General features: G+C 38.2%; 1 protein-coding gene across 1 annotated transcript in view; it reads left to right on the top strand.

Annotated features, from left to right (window-relative positions):
• Window positions 1-3,342: 3,342 nt before the first annotated feature.
• nck2b (NCK adaptor protein 2b) overlaps window positions 3,343-12,911 on the top strand; it is a 47,144-nt gene continuing 37,575 nt past the window's right edge. The window contains exon 1 of the mRNA XM_083533965.1: window positions 3,343-3,747. The gene's annotated coding sequence lies outside the window, so the exon portion shown is untranslated. The remainder of the gene's footprint in view (window positions 3,748-12,911) is intronic.

Raw genomic sequence — 12,911 nt, 5'->3', positions numbered from 1 at the left:
GTGAAAGTACGCTTAACACGATAACGTGGTGAAGTAGTAATGCAATGACTGAGGCAAATTTTAAAAGAGATGAGATAATGGTCTGAAATAGCTTCAGACTGTGGAATTATGACTACGTTTTTTATTTTTAATCCAAATGTTAACAACAAATCGAGAGTGTGTCCACCACTATGAGTGGGTCCTATAACATTCTGATTAATTCCAACTGAATCTAGAATGGACACAACAGCTGCTCTTAAGGAGTCTTCCTGATGATCAAAATGAATGTTAAAATCACCAACAATTAAAGCTTTGTCTAGAGAAGTAACTAAATTTGTGATGAAATCTGCAAATTCTATGAGAAAATCAGAGTAGGGCCCTGGGGGTCTATAAATAATAATGAGTGGAATTGTCTGACTGGACCTGCTTTCAGACACTGAATATTTTATGCTGGTGTAAAGAACTTCAAATGTTTTACATTTGTGTTTAGTCTTTTGTGTGACGCTTAGATTATTATTATAAATAGCTGCGACTCCGCCTCCTCTGCCATTTAGACGGGGTTGGTGTATGTAACTATACCCAGGAGGACTCGCTTCATTTAATGCTAAATATTCATTTGGTTTAATCCATGTTTCTGTCAAACACATTATTTTAAACTCCTGGTCGGTAATAATTTCGTTTACATTAAGCGCTTTAGACGTGAGAGATCTAATATTCAGCAATCCTATCTTTAGATCAGAGGTGCTGGCTGTGCGTTTAGTCCTATTTAATTTTATGTTAATCAGGTTACTAAAACAGACTTTCTGAGAATTCCTATATGTTGGTTTCGCTCGGGGGACAGACACAGTCTTAATTTGGTGGATCCTGAGTAACGACTCTGTGCAGCTAGCAGACGGTCGGTTTAGCCTGTCTGTCTGCTCCCTGGCCTTGGCTCTAGACAGTCACTTGTTAACTAGTGCTGTTCTGAGACTATGACCTATACTACAAGAAATGAGAGCAGCACCTTCCCGAGTGGGATGGACACCATCCCGCCCTAACAGGCCAGCCTTGCCCTCAAAAATGCTCCAATTATTAATGAAGCCCACATTATTTTTGGATATTATGTATTCCTGCTTTGCTGGTATATACAGGATTAAACAGCTCCTGAAAGTAAGTGAAAGCTCGATTTTTTTTGAGGATTACATGCCCAACAGTGTCTCTCTTGCAGTCCTTACAACCTTTAAGTAAGAAGAACTGAGGTTACTTGATCAGAAGTTTGGCAGTGTTTATAAAAGTAGGTGTACACAGCAAATTGAGTATTCTGGTAATATATTCTGTCCATCATGTTCCCTTTTACTATTGGCTGTGCGGATGACAGCTAGCTGTCGAGCAAAACATAATCAGACCATAACCATGTAAATAATATTGCAGCAACAGCAGGTTGTTATGTTATGATTTCTCCTTCACAGTTCATGGATTATACATATTCATATCTATTATTGTGCATTTTCATATTACAAAAGCATTATTAGCACATCTGACGGTGTAATTGAATCTTTAATTCTCTGTGATTCACTTGATACCACTGATGCTAAGTGAAAAATATGGCTTGTCATAATTGTCAGTTAACAGGCTGGAAGGATTTCTTCTTCACATCCGTTTAAGAAATATTATCTGATGCTTAAAAAAAACTTTCACACTTTATAAATTCATGAAAAAATCCCCGATCTGAATTCGAAGGCATTTATATAACTTATCACTGACTGAATATTCCTGGTACTCCAAAAATAGTTGTGCAGTTACAGGGGAAAGAGAACATAGCAGTTGCCAGATCATATTATCAACAGACCTTCAAAAAAGTGCTGCATGTAATATGAACTAAATCTGTTCTTACTTGATGCATGTAATTTGTTATTTATTTGTTTATTGGATGCAGACTCTCACGTTTACACTAATGTAGGTACAATTTAATTTTGATCAAATATTTGACAATACTGCTGACTCTGCTATGATACCATATAATGCATCTAATCAGTACTTCACCAACATGAATCTAAAGTACTGTTAACCTGTGAATGGTGATCATAAAACAGGCCCATTTGAAGTGTCAGGATGATGGGCAAACCAATTTACTAGTCTGTAAATAAATTATAATCATTGATAATCTATTTAAAACTGTTGCCTTGATTTATTTCTACCCCTTTTAATCTAAGCACGTATCCCAATCCTGACATCGTAACACCCTTACACGCATTTCCCTGTGTTTAGAATGAGAGTACACATATTTAAACTACATATCATACCACAGGTTCCCAATCCTGGTCCTGAATTCTCCCCTCTTTTAAGCACATTGTAGTGTTTGCTATCTATCTATCTATCTATCTATCTATCTATCTATCTATCTATCTATCTATCTATCTATCTATCTATCTATCTGTCTGTCTGTCTGTCTGTCTGTCTGTCTGTCTGTCTGTCTGTCTGTCTGTCTGTCTGTCTGTCAGTCAAAAATTTGGAAACACCTAGTCTTTTAATATTTTTGAAAGACACATTGAAAGTTACTTTTATTGATATGCAACTTACTAATGAAGTAATGGGATAAATGTTTACTTTGACCAAACCAAATTGTAAATGTACACATGTTCAACTTCATATAAACTGTATAAAAAATCCTCCCTTAGCATAAATAACAGCTTTACACACTTTTGCCATCTAGACAGTAAGTTTCTCCAAAGATTAATCTGAAATACTTTGCTATGGCTCTTGCTTTTGCCGAAGGTGTTCCTTACTAGTCAGATATTTTTATTCCATGATAGGTCACACCTAAGCTGACTGTCTGCTTTCTAAATAACACTTACAGAGCTAGGACGAATGTGAGGGGTCATTGTCTTGATGTATGGGGAATTTTGTTCCAATTAACAGCAGTCCAGATGGAATTGCATGGTGTTGAAGTACAAAATTGGAGCCATGTTGGTTTAGTATTTCATTCACCTTGAATATGTATCAATTTTTCTCTGCTAAAAACATTGCACTTCCACCTCCATGTCTGACTGTGGGTGTAGGGCCGTCTACTAACATCTCTCCTGTTCTCCATCTTATATAAGTTCTTCTATTATAAGCAAAAATGGCAAAATTGAACTCATCTGTCCACAAAACTTCCAAACTTATTTTTTTATTTGTTGCACAAATTGAAAAAAACTTTAAATTATTCGTCCTGCAACACTCACCCTATTACACACATTGATGAAAGGATCCATGCAAAAGAACCATGCTCAAGTTTTAAAAGGGTATTTATTATTATAAGCTTTGAAAATGAATGTTTTACAAAAAATGTAAATACTTTAGATTATGCATAAGCTTTAAGAATGTTTGTGTAAAAAAATGCATTCACACAGGCAGGCACGTGCAGTAGATAACAAAACGTTTAATATAACAGGATTAAAGAAGTTTTGCTTTTTGTTGCATTTAATGATGATGTGAAGGAGGATGATGATGATGTGGTGGTGGTTTGACGCTTGAACACCGCACGCGACGGTCTTGTTCTGGTGGTGATGACGTCACGCTGCAGTCCTCGGTGAAGAAGCAGGAGGAGCAGGAGCAGAAGAAGCAGAAGATAGAACCAGGCTGAGGTCCTGCTTAAAAAAAAAAAAAAAAAAAAAACACACACCGGGAGAACACGAGCGCTATACGTTTCCGTAGTAAAACTTTTCGCATGCTGGGGAGCAGCAGCAGAGCCGGAACTTCCCTTCCCGCTGTATCCGCTGTCCAAACCGCTCGAAGGCGAGCCGCAAGGTAAAGGAGACCGACGTTAGCTAGCAGCTCGCTGGAAAGTTGGCTTGCGGTTTGCACCGTGTGCGTGTCCGGGTTTAATACAGGATGCATTGGCGGGACAACCTGGGAATCAAAAGTGTCGTTCGTGCAAACGATCTTCCCTAAACGCAAAAGAAAGTTTTTTTTTCTTCGAGATTGAACACACACTCGGGTTATTTGCTCGGACGATTTTTATTTTAGACAAATAAAAGGGAATGGCTTTGTGCAGCCTCGTGCGTGCGTGTGCGCGCGCTCCCAGAGAGCTAAGCGTGTTCCCAGCTACGGCAGTACAATAGCTGCACGCGATGGTGCTTTTCCTACCTAAACATTCGTTTTGGGGTGTTTTTAAATTTCTGTCGTTTGTTTGGAAAATGTACAAGAATATTAATTTGAACATATTTTGTCCTTGAAATGCATCGGGGAATAAAAGGGTTTTTTTTTTTTTTTTTTTTTACATATATATATATATATATATATATATATATATATAGACACATCTGTGCACGAGCATCCTTGTTGCGCGAGCGAGTCGTGATAACGCGCTGCTCAGAATGTATTTTAAGCGTTGTGTAAAAGTTTGATTGTAGTTGGGAAAAATTACATTTATCTGTAATTCTGGGACAATCAGGTTTAAATGTGCTCAATCTCCGTGTGTGTGTGTGAGAGTGAGTGAAAGGCCATCTGTTTTCCTCGCTAACGATCTCCAGGGTTTACGCCACATACTGTTTTGACCGTGCACACACATTACAAGCCATTGGTTGTACATGTGGTGAATGTCATTAGAGAGTGGGGTGACAGGTTAATTTTATATAAGTGATGGTCTGCATGCAATAAACCAATATATAACAAATTGCATGCATCAGTAAGAACAGATTTGGTTTATATTAAATGCAGGGCTTTTTTTTAAAGGTCTTAACAATATGATCTGGCAACTGCTATGTTCTGTTTCTTCTGGAGCTACACTCCAATTATTTTGCCTATGATATTAATTCTTCAAATAGCCATGCTTTATGATCATAATTTGCAAGTACTAACAATCCTGATTTGGGTGCACTGAATGGGATCATTTTCAGTCACCAGTAATGTCAAATATCAATTAACTACCGTCAGTTGTACCTACTTTAGTGTAGAAGTGGTGGTCTGGATCCAGTAAACATGTATATAACAAACTATATGCAGAAGTAAGAACTGATTGAATTCAAATTATATCCACAGCATTTTTAAAGGTCTGTTAACAATATGATCTGGCAACTGCTATCTTCTGTTTCCTCTTGAGCTACACCTCACAACTATTTTTGTGGAGCGGTTTTGGCCATCATGTAGGTTTTTCGAATAGTCCTGATCTATGATCGTCATCATACGCTATGTTCTGTTTTCTCTGTAGCTACACCTCACTACTACTTTCGGAGTCCCAGAAGTATTCAATTTAAAGGTCTATGAATGCAATCAAATTGGAAATGTGTGCATTCAACATTGCTGAGCTTTGATTAAACAATTAATTGTTTCATAACTGTATCCAGTGCGAAGGGCTTTTTTTTTTTAAAGCATTGGATAACATTTCCTAAAAAAACAAAAATTTCAGAAAGAAATCAGTTTAACCTGTAGAACTATAAGATATCAAATTAATCACTTAATAGTTTTTTTCTCGCAAACGTTGCTTAAGGTTTACCCCACACTTTGTGTTCTGACCGTGCACATATTACGAACATAAACTGTTGTCCATGCGGTAAACGTCATTAAGGGTAAAAAGTAAAAGATGATGTTTCCATTACCAGCTTTTTTTTTTTTTTTTACCAGTTTTACACATTGATGTTATGAATGGGAGAGACAGATTTACAGTGAATGTTCAATTTCAATTCAAATCAGTTTTATATGTATAGCACTTTTAACAATGGACGTTCTCCCAGACATTTTTACATTAGTACCTATCATTGTTATCCCTAATAAGCAAATCTTGTGGCAGGGATAAACTTCCTATGATGGTATGAGGAAAAAACCTTGTGAGGAACCAGACTCTAAAGGGAACTTATCCTTATCTGGGTGACACCGAATGTCTATTCATTATAATGTCATTATTGAGGTGTGCTCTTTAGTGAACTGTTCATGCAGATTGCAGTCCGAAGCCATTGTCTCAGACTGTTTGTATTAATTGCAGTCCAAATCCATCCTTATAGTTCTTGAGCAGGCAGGTTAAAGTTGGTGACATGTGATCTGTAAACTTTTTATGTCTAATTTTTTTTAAACATTTATGTGGATTGAACTGGAGGGACCAGTCTGAAGATACCTTGAGCCATAACGGTAAAACCACTGACAGGTGAAAAGAATAACATTTATTGTTCTGTTAAGCCACAGTCACGCTAGGCTATTGGTGACATTTTATTTGGCACTTCATGCAATATATGAGAAGAGGAAATAAAGGAAAAAGAAAATGCCATTGAGGTCTTTATTGAAAAAGAGATTTTTAAGCTGCAGAAAAATCTGTACAATAAAATTAAATGTATATAATGTCAGCAAATTGGGCTTTATTTTAAAATTTACTATAAATGTGCACTTCAAGGTGCAGGTCTGGCATGATTTTTGATACTCAACCAACAGCTAATTATGTAGAGATAGAGGCAGTGGCACACAGACATTTTTTAAATGCTTGGTAAGATGATTTTTTATTTACTGCAGCTGTAGTTTGCGAAGTCACATACTGTTCTGAAAGAACACAGAAATGGATGTCATTATGAAACAAAACATTCATCAGTTTTCTCAAAGTCTGATGTTGAAAACATTTACTTCCATGCAACATTTACTCAATCCGGTTGAATTTTTGGCCCTTCCTTAGAAAAACATTTGGGCACCTCTGCACTATACTGTCAGCAGTGGAACATTTCTACGGATACTTTCAGTGAAAATGAGCAGCGATCGTATTTGACCATTTAAAAATATATAATTTATGTCAATGACAGTGCAAACCAGAGCTTTTTAAAATGTGGATTTTTATATTATAAATATATATTATTAAACTGTCATGTATAAAGTGGGGCCAATCAGTGCTTTCTTCAACTTTTCTAAAGTGGTCATGGCATGACGTATCGATCACTTCACGTGATCTCAATTGGGGGAGTGGCGGCTCCAGCGGTTAAGGCGCTGGGTTGCCGATCGGAAGGTCTGGGGTTCAAGCCCCGGTATCGCCAAGCTGCCACTCTTGGGCCCTTGAGCAAGGCCCTTAACCCTCTATGCTCTGGGGGTCCCTTACGAGGGAAATATCAAGGTCCGTGACGTCGGAGTGACGTGGGGCCGCCTTCCCGTGGGCTCACCACCTGCGGGAGGGACCGTAAGGGACGGTGCTGTGAGGATTGGGCAGCAGTCGAAGGCGGGGGCCTGCTTAGACTGCTGCCCCCGCGACCCGAATTACGGATAAACGGGAGAAAATGGATGAAAAAAGGATGAATAAAGAAACGTGAACTTCGGGGTGCATTGACCTGCAAAAATTCATCGTGCTGAGAGTGCTTTTCGGTTTGTTTCTCCACCATTCACACTTGTTGAAAGGGAGACAAAAGTGTAGCGTGACCGTTGCATTATGGTGGCACCTGTGAAGGGGTGGGATATATTAGACAGCAAGCAGGCATTTTGTTCTTAAAGTCAATGTGTCAGAAGCAGGAAAATGGGCAACCGGATCAATGGGGTGTTTCTGGTATGCAGTGGTTAGTACCTATGGAAATCAGTAAGCACATCCATTGGACCGGTGACCGATTCATGGATGCCCAAGGTTTATTCTTGCATTTGGGGAGCAAAAGCGAGCACACTTGTTTCACTCCCACAGAAAAGCTACTACTGGGTTTTTTTTTTTTTTTAATCCAGTTATTCATAACTGTTTCTGTTAATTGGTTGTGAAGGAGTTGTTTGTGTAAAAGCAATGACTATCATTACATCATTTAAAAGACAGCCTGCACTGCTCCCAAAGCTGCTGATTTGATGACTTTACTGTGGTTTAAGCACTATGTCAGTTTGTGCTTAATTTTTGTTCCATACTTTGATGCTTTTCAGTATAAATGTAAATTGAATTCTATATTAAACCATCTGATCCTTTCCATTGACTATTCATTTGTCTTTAATTATGCAGAAATGGATTCATGGAAATGCATATTTATAATGCTGGAGGTCAACCTAATTGGTTGAGGCCTGGAGGTCTTGTCTTGTTGCATTGATAATGGTGTTGTCACCAGATTTGATTTGCTGCAAACAACAAGTCTCGGGGTTTAACAATACAGTGTGTTGTCTCATACATGCGTATGCACCATTTGTTTATTGAAAATGACTATCATTAAATGAAAAGGTTTTGACTTAGTCCTTTTAAAAATATCTATAAATATTTTGTACATCTCAGGATTGGTAACGAGGGTTATGATAAAAATATTCACTATTAAACATGCTCTCGAGAAAACTAGGTGGAAACAGAAACATACACACTTCCTCTCGTGCATTCAGGTAGCTTTTTCGGACCGATTCAACAGGAAATGTATAGCTGCAGGTATGTGCCCCATGTTGGTTGTAGAGAATCAAATGACGCAACACTATTGCTTCATTACTACATTTCAATGATCATATATTTTTTTTTATAATGTTAAATATTGAAAATGAAAATCTCGGACACCTTCAGGTAATGCTTAGTTTTGCATCGTTAAAATTGTATCGCATTGAGGCACCACCTCATCATGTGGATTTCCCTACTCCTGACTAAAAGTTGCCGATATACAGCCTGGATCCGGGGAACCTTTTTTCACCAAAGAGACATTTTTGATTATTTTTTTGTCGAATGCATATTTTTAAAAGAGCAAGTGCATGAATGGAGATCAAAGCACATATTCAAATAAACAGATTTTCATATTATAATAACATTTAAATAAGAATTTAACTCTGGTCAAATAACTCAAAATAAAGTATGCTGCAACACACGTTGAGTAAGTGCATGAGTAAAGAATAAAGCACTGTTGGCTAACAGATGTTTTAAATAACAATTGGGAAAATAATATTTCACTATTATTAAGAAAATAACATTTCAAAAACAATTTTATTTCAGGCCCCAAAACAATTTAAAATGAATAAATAAAATACGCAGCAACACAAGTCTAGTGCGTGTGAAGATCAAAAAACAGCTTAAAATAAAACTTCATTACACATCCTTCAAGGAAAAAGCACATTTACCTATATTCGGAAAACTCACAATTAGTGCGACTTCTGGCTTTGCATTGTGTTGCTAATAGCTTTGTATTCTGGTTCATAAGTGGTCAGGTTCAATTTCATGCAAGCGTTCAACTCTCATCTTTCAGATTTTGAAATCTCTCTTAAAGTTAGATTTTTTTTAAATAGAAAATGCGTTCTCTGAAAACCAGACAGAGCTGAGCACTCGAGCTTACAATAAAAGCATGTTTCTGTGGAGTCAGTTTGAAACTTTCGATGTTCCTTTGAATTATTTCTTTTCGCCATCACCGCTAATGGTTGGTGTTGCTTGAATCTGCGAGTGCTATTGTAAACTGACTTTTCATTCATTTTGATTTGCTGTAAAACAAAGAAATTGTAATTGTGTTTTCTGTAGGGAAATAATTCCTATCTATATACAGTGAGGAAAATAAGTATTTGAACACCCTGCTATTTTGCAAGTTCTCCCACTTAGAAATAATGGAGGGGTCTGAAATTGTCATCGTAGGTTCATATCCACTGTGAGAGACATAATCTAAAATAAAAAATCCAGAAATCACAATGTAGATTTTTTTAACTATTTATTTGTATAATACAGCTGCAAATAAGTATTTGAACACCTGAGAAAGTCAATGTTAATATTTGGTACAGTAGCCTTTGTTTGCAATTACAGAGGTCAAACGTTTCCTGTAGTTTTTCACCAGGTTTGCACACACTGCAGGAGGGATTTTGGCTCACTTCTCCACACAGATCTTCTCTAGATCAGTCAGGTTTCTGGCCTGTCGCTGAGAAACAATGATTTTGAGCCCCCATGCAAAGGTTCTCTATTGGGTTTAAGTCTGGAGACTGGCTAGGCCACGCCAGAACCTTGATATGCTTCTTACAGAGCCACTGTGCAGTCGCCCTGTCCCATGTGCAGAAAAACACCCCCAAAGCATGATGCTACCAACCCACATGCTTCACAGTAGGGATGGTGTTCTTGGGATGGTACTCATCATTCTTCTTCCTCCAAACACGTTTAGTGGAATTATGACCCAAAAGTTCTATTTTGGTCTCATCTGACCACATGAATTTCTCCCATGACTCCTCTGGATCATCCAAATGGTCATTGGCAAACTTATAACGTGCCTGGGCATGTGCTGGTTTAAGCAGGGGAACCTTCCGTGCCATGCATGATTTCAAACCATGACGTCTTAGTGTATTACCAACAGTAACCTTGGAAACAGTGGTCCCAGCTCTTTTCAGGTTATTGACCAGCTCCTCCAGTGTAGTTTTGGGCTGATTTCTCACCTTCCTTAGGATCATTGAGACCCCACGCGGTGAGATCTTGCATGGAGCCCCAGTCCGAGGGAGATTGACAGTCATGTTTAGCTTCTTCCATTTTCAAAAATGATTGCTCCAACAGTGGACGTTTTTTCACCAAGCTGCTTGGCAATTTCCCCGTAGCCCTTTCCAGCCTTGTGGAGGTACAATTTTGTCTCTAGTGTCTTTGGACAGCTCTTTGGTCTTGGCCATGTTAGTAGTTGGATTCTTACTGATTGTATGGGGTGGACAGGTGTCTTTATGCAGCTAACGACCTCAAACAGGTGCATCTAATTTAGGATAATAAATGTAGTGGAGGTGGACATTTTAAAGGCAGACTAACAGGTCTTTGAGGGTCAGAATTCTAGCTGATAGACAGGTGTTCAAATACTTATTTGCAGCTGTATCATACAAATAAATAGTTTAAAAATCATATATTATGATTTCTGGATTTTTTTTTTTTTAGATTATGTCTCTCAAAGTGGACATGCACCTACGATGACAATTTCAGACCCCTCCATGATTTCTAAGTGGGAGAACTTGCTAAATAGCAGGGTGTTCAAATACTTATTTTCTTCACTGTGTGTGTGTGTGTGTGTGTGTGTGTGTGTGTATATATATATATATATATATATTTGTGTGTATTTACATGTTTTTTACGCTGGATGCCCTTCTTAACGCAACCCTTACTATTTATCCGGGCTTGGGACCGGCATTAAGAGTGGCTGGGGTTGGTTCCCTGACCGGGGATCGAACCCGGGCCGCAGCGGTGAGAGCGCCGCATCCTAACCACTAGACCATCAGGGAACAGAAGAGCAAGTGAATGTATATACCAGAATGAATTCTGGTGTGGTTCACTTCTGCTATTGTGATTACCAATTGGTCATGTGAATGACATTTATAAGTAGCCAGTGATTTTTAGTAGAAGAGGGAAAAAGGAAGGAAGTGACAGTTTAAAAGGATTAATAAAGTTTTATTAACGGTAATATGCTTCATGTGCCGATACGAGATTCCTTTTTAGTTGTCTTGCATTTTCCCCAGTAGATTTGCAGTACTGATGCAAATACATCCATACTATTTAAAATTGCGAGATGGGAGTTTTTTTCATGTTTTGCTGGTTGTAGTTGGCCCTCAGTGCTGCCTGAGATCTAGATACTAACCAGAATACATTTATGATGTTTGTTTACCTCCTGCAACACCTCTGCCAACCAAGGAAGAGGCAGTGAAAATCCTGCTAGTGTAGCTTTTTGCTAGTTGGAAGATGACTCAGCATATTTATTTAACTAGAGCTGGGTATGGGGGAGGGGGAAATAAAATGTGACCTCTTTTTTGTACTTGTGAGCGTACACATTGAACGGGATTGTTTAATATAGGTGTGGTTACTGAATCAACACACACAAACGTATTGCTTATTTTAAATGACTTGATTTGGATGAAACAGGGATCTCAAATAGCAAAGTAGAAGAAAATCTTGGTTTTGACTTTTAGCAGTCTCCAGGTTATATCTGACCAGCCCTTTGGTCAGGAAATCAACAAAATTACAGTAAGGCCGATCACATTACACAAAATTGAAATAACTGGGCACGTTTTCATATTGTATCCTCATTCGTAGATATCCATTGACCATGTGAATCCATTAGCCAGGGTGCGGAGCGATGAGCTGTTTAGCATGTGTGGCTGATGCATCTTTTATTAACCATCTGGGGAAAATTTTGCCTCAATATTTAATCAGACTAGTGTTCTTACTCTGTGCCAGGAAAGACAATGACGCCTAAAATAGACACTACTGGAAGTTTCGGCGAGGGGGACAAATTATAGGCCTATCAAACCTAACTAAAAGCCACGTGTTGCTCCTCATTTATTAAAAAACAAACAACATTTTGTTGGAGTATTACAATGTCTCTGAATAAACAAATCTTCATAAGAGAAGATTCAGAGATGATGCAAGTTCCTGCTTGGGACAGGTATGGAAAATTTTGAGAAATGTAATCGGTAAAGCATGTTCCCAATCTCTCTTACCAGGGACCAAATACTCCACTATTATATTTGTTAAGGGTTTTTAAGACAATACACCTTCCTCAATGACTACAAGATTTACAGGTCTTGTGGCTGCAAAACACACACACATAAATACCAACCATCCTCATGCTTGACAGGTGAGAGGTATTTGTAGTAGCATACTGTTTGGTTTCTGCTGAACATGCTGCTGTGCAGGATGATCAAACATCTCCACCCTGGTCTTGATTTGTTCATTTGATCTGGAAATGCTTCCTCTTTAGAGGACAGTAAATCTATACTGCTATACAAGCTGCACATTTACTACTATGTCTATGCTGGACTCGAGTCTATGCTTCCTCAGCGAGGCAGTTGTCACCTTAGCTGTGTGTTTTGGCTCCTTTTCATGTTGGAAAATTGCCGTTTGTCCCAGTTTCTGAAGGGAGGGCATGATGGTGTGCTTCAGAATGTCACATTCTCAAATAATAATTCTCAAATCCTCAAAGAGTTTTTTTAAATGAGGTGCCATGTTGAACATCCTGTGGTCAGTTTGAGAGAATTGTTTTTAAAGTGCCAAATTGTAGCTGCTCTAATACAAGATACACAAATTTGTATGGTCCTGTCAAGCAGACAAAAACATGAACACGATGAATAGGAAATGT

Source organism: Silurus aristotelis, assembly GCF_946808225.1.
Source record: "Silurus aristotelis genome assembly, chromosome: 2".
In the NCBI taxonomy this organism is placed as follows: Eukaryota; Metazoa; Chordata; class Actinopteri; order Siluriformes; family Siluridae; genus Silurus; species Silurus aristotelis.
This window is presented reverse-complemented; position numbering and strand designations above follow the sequence as displayed.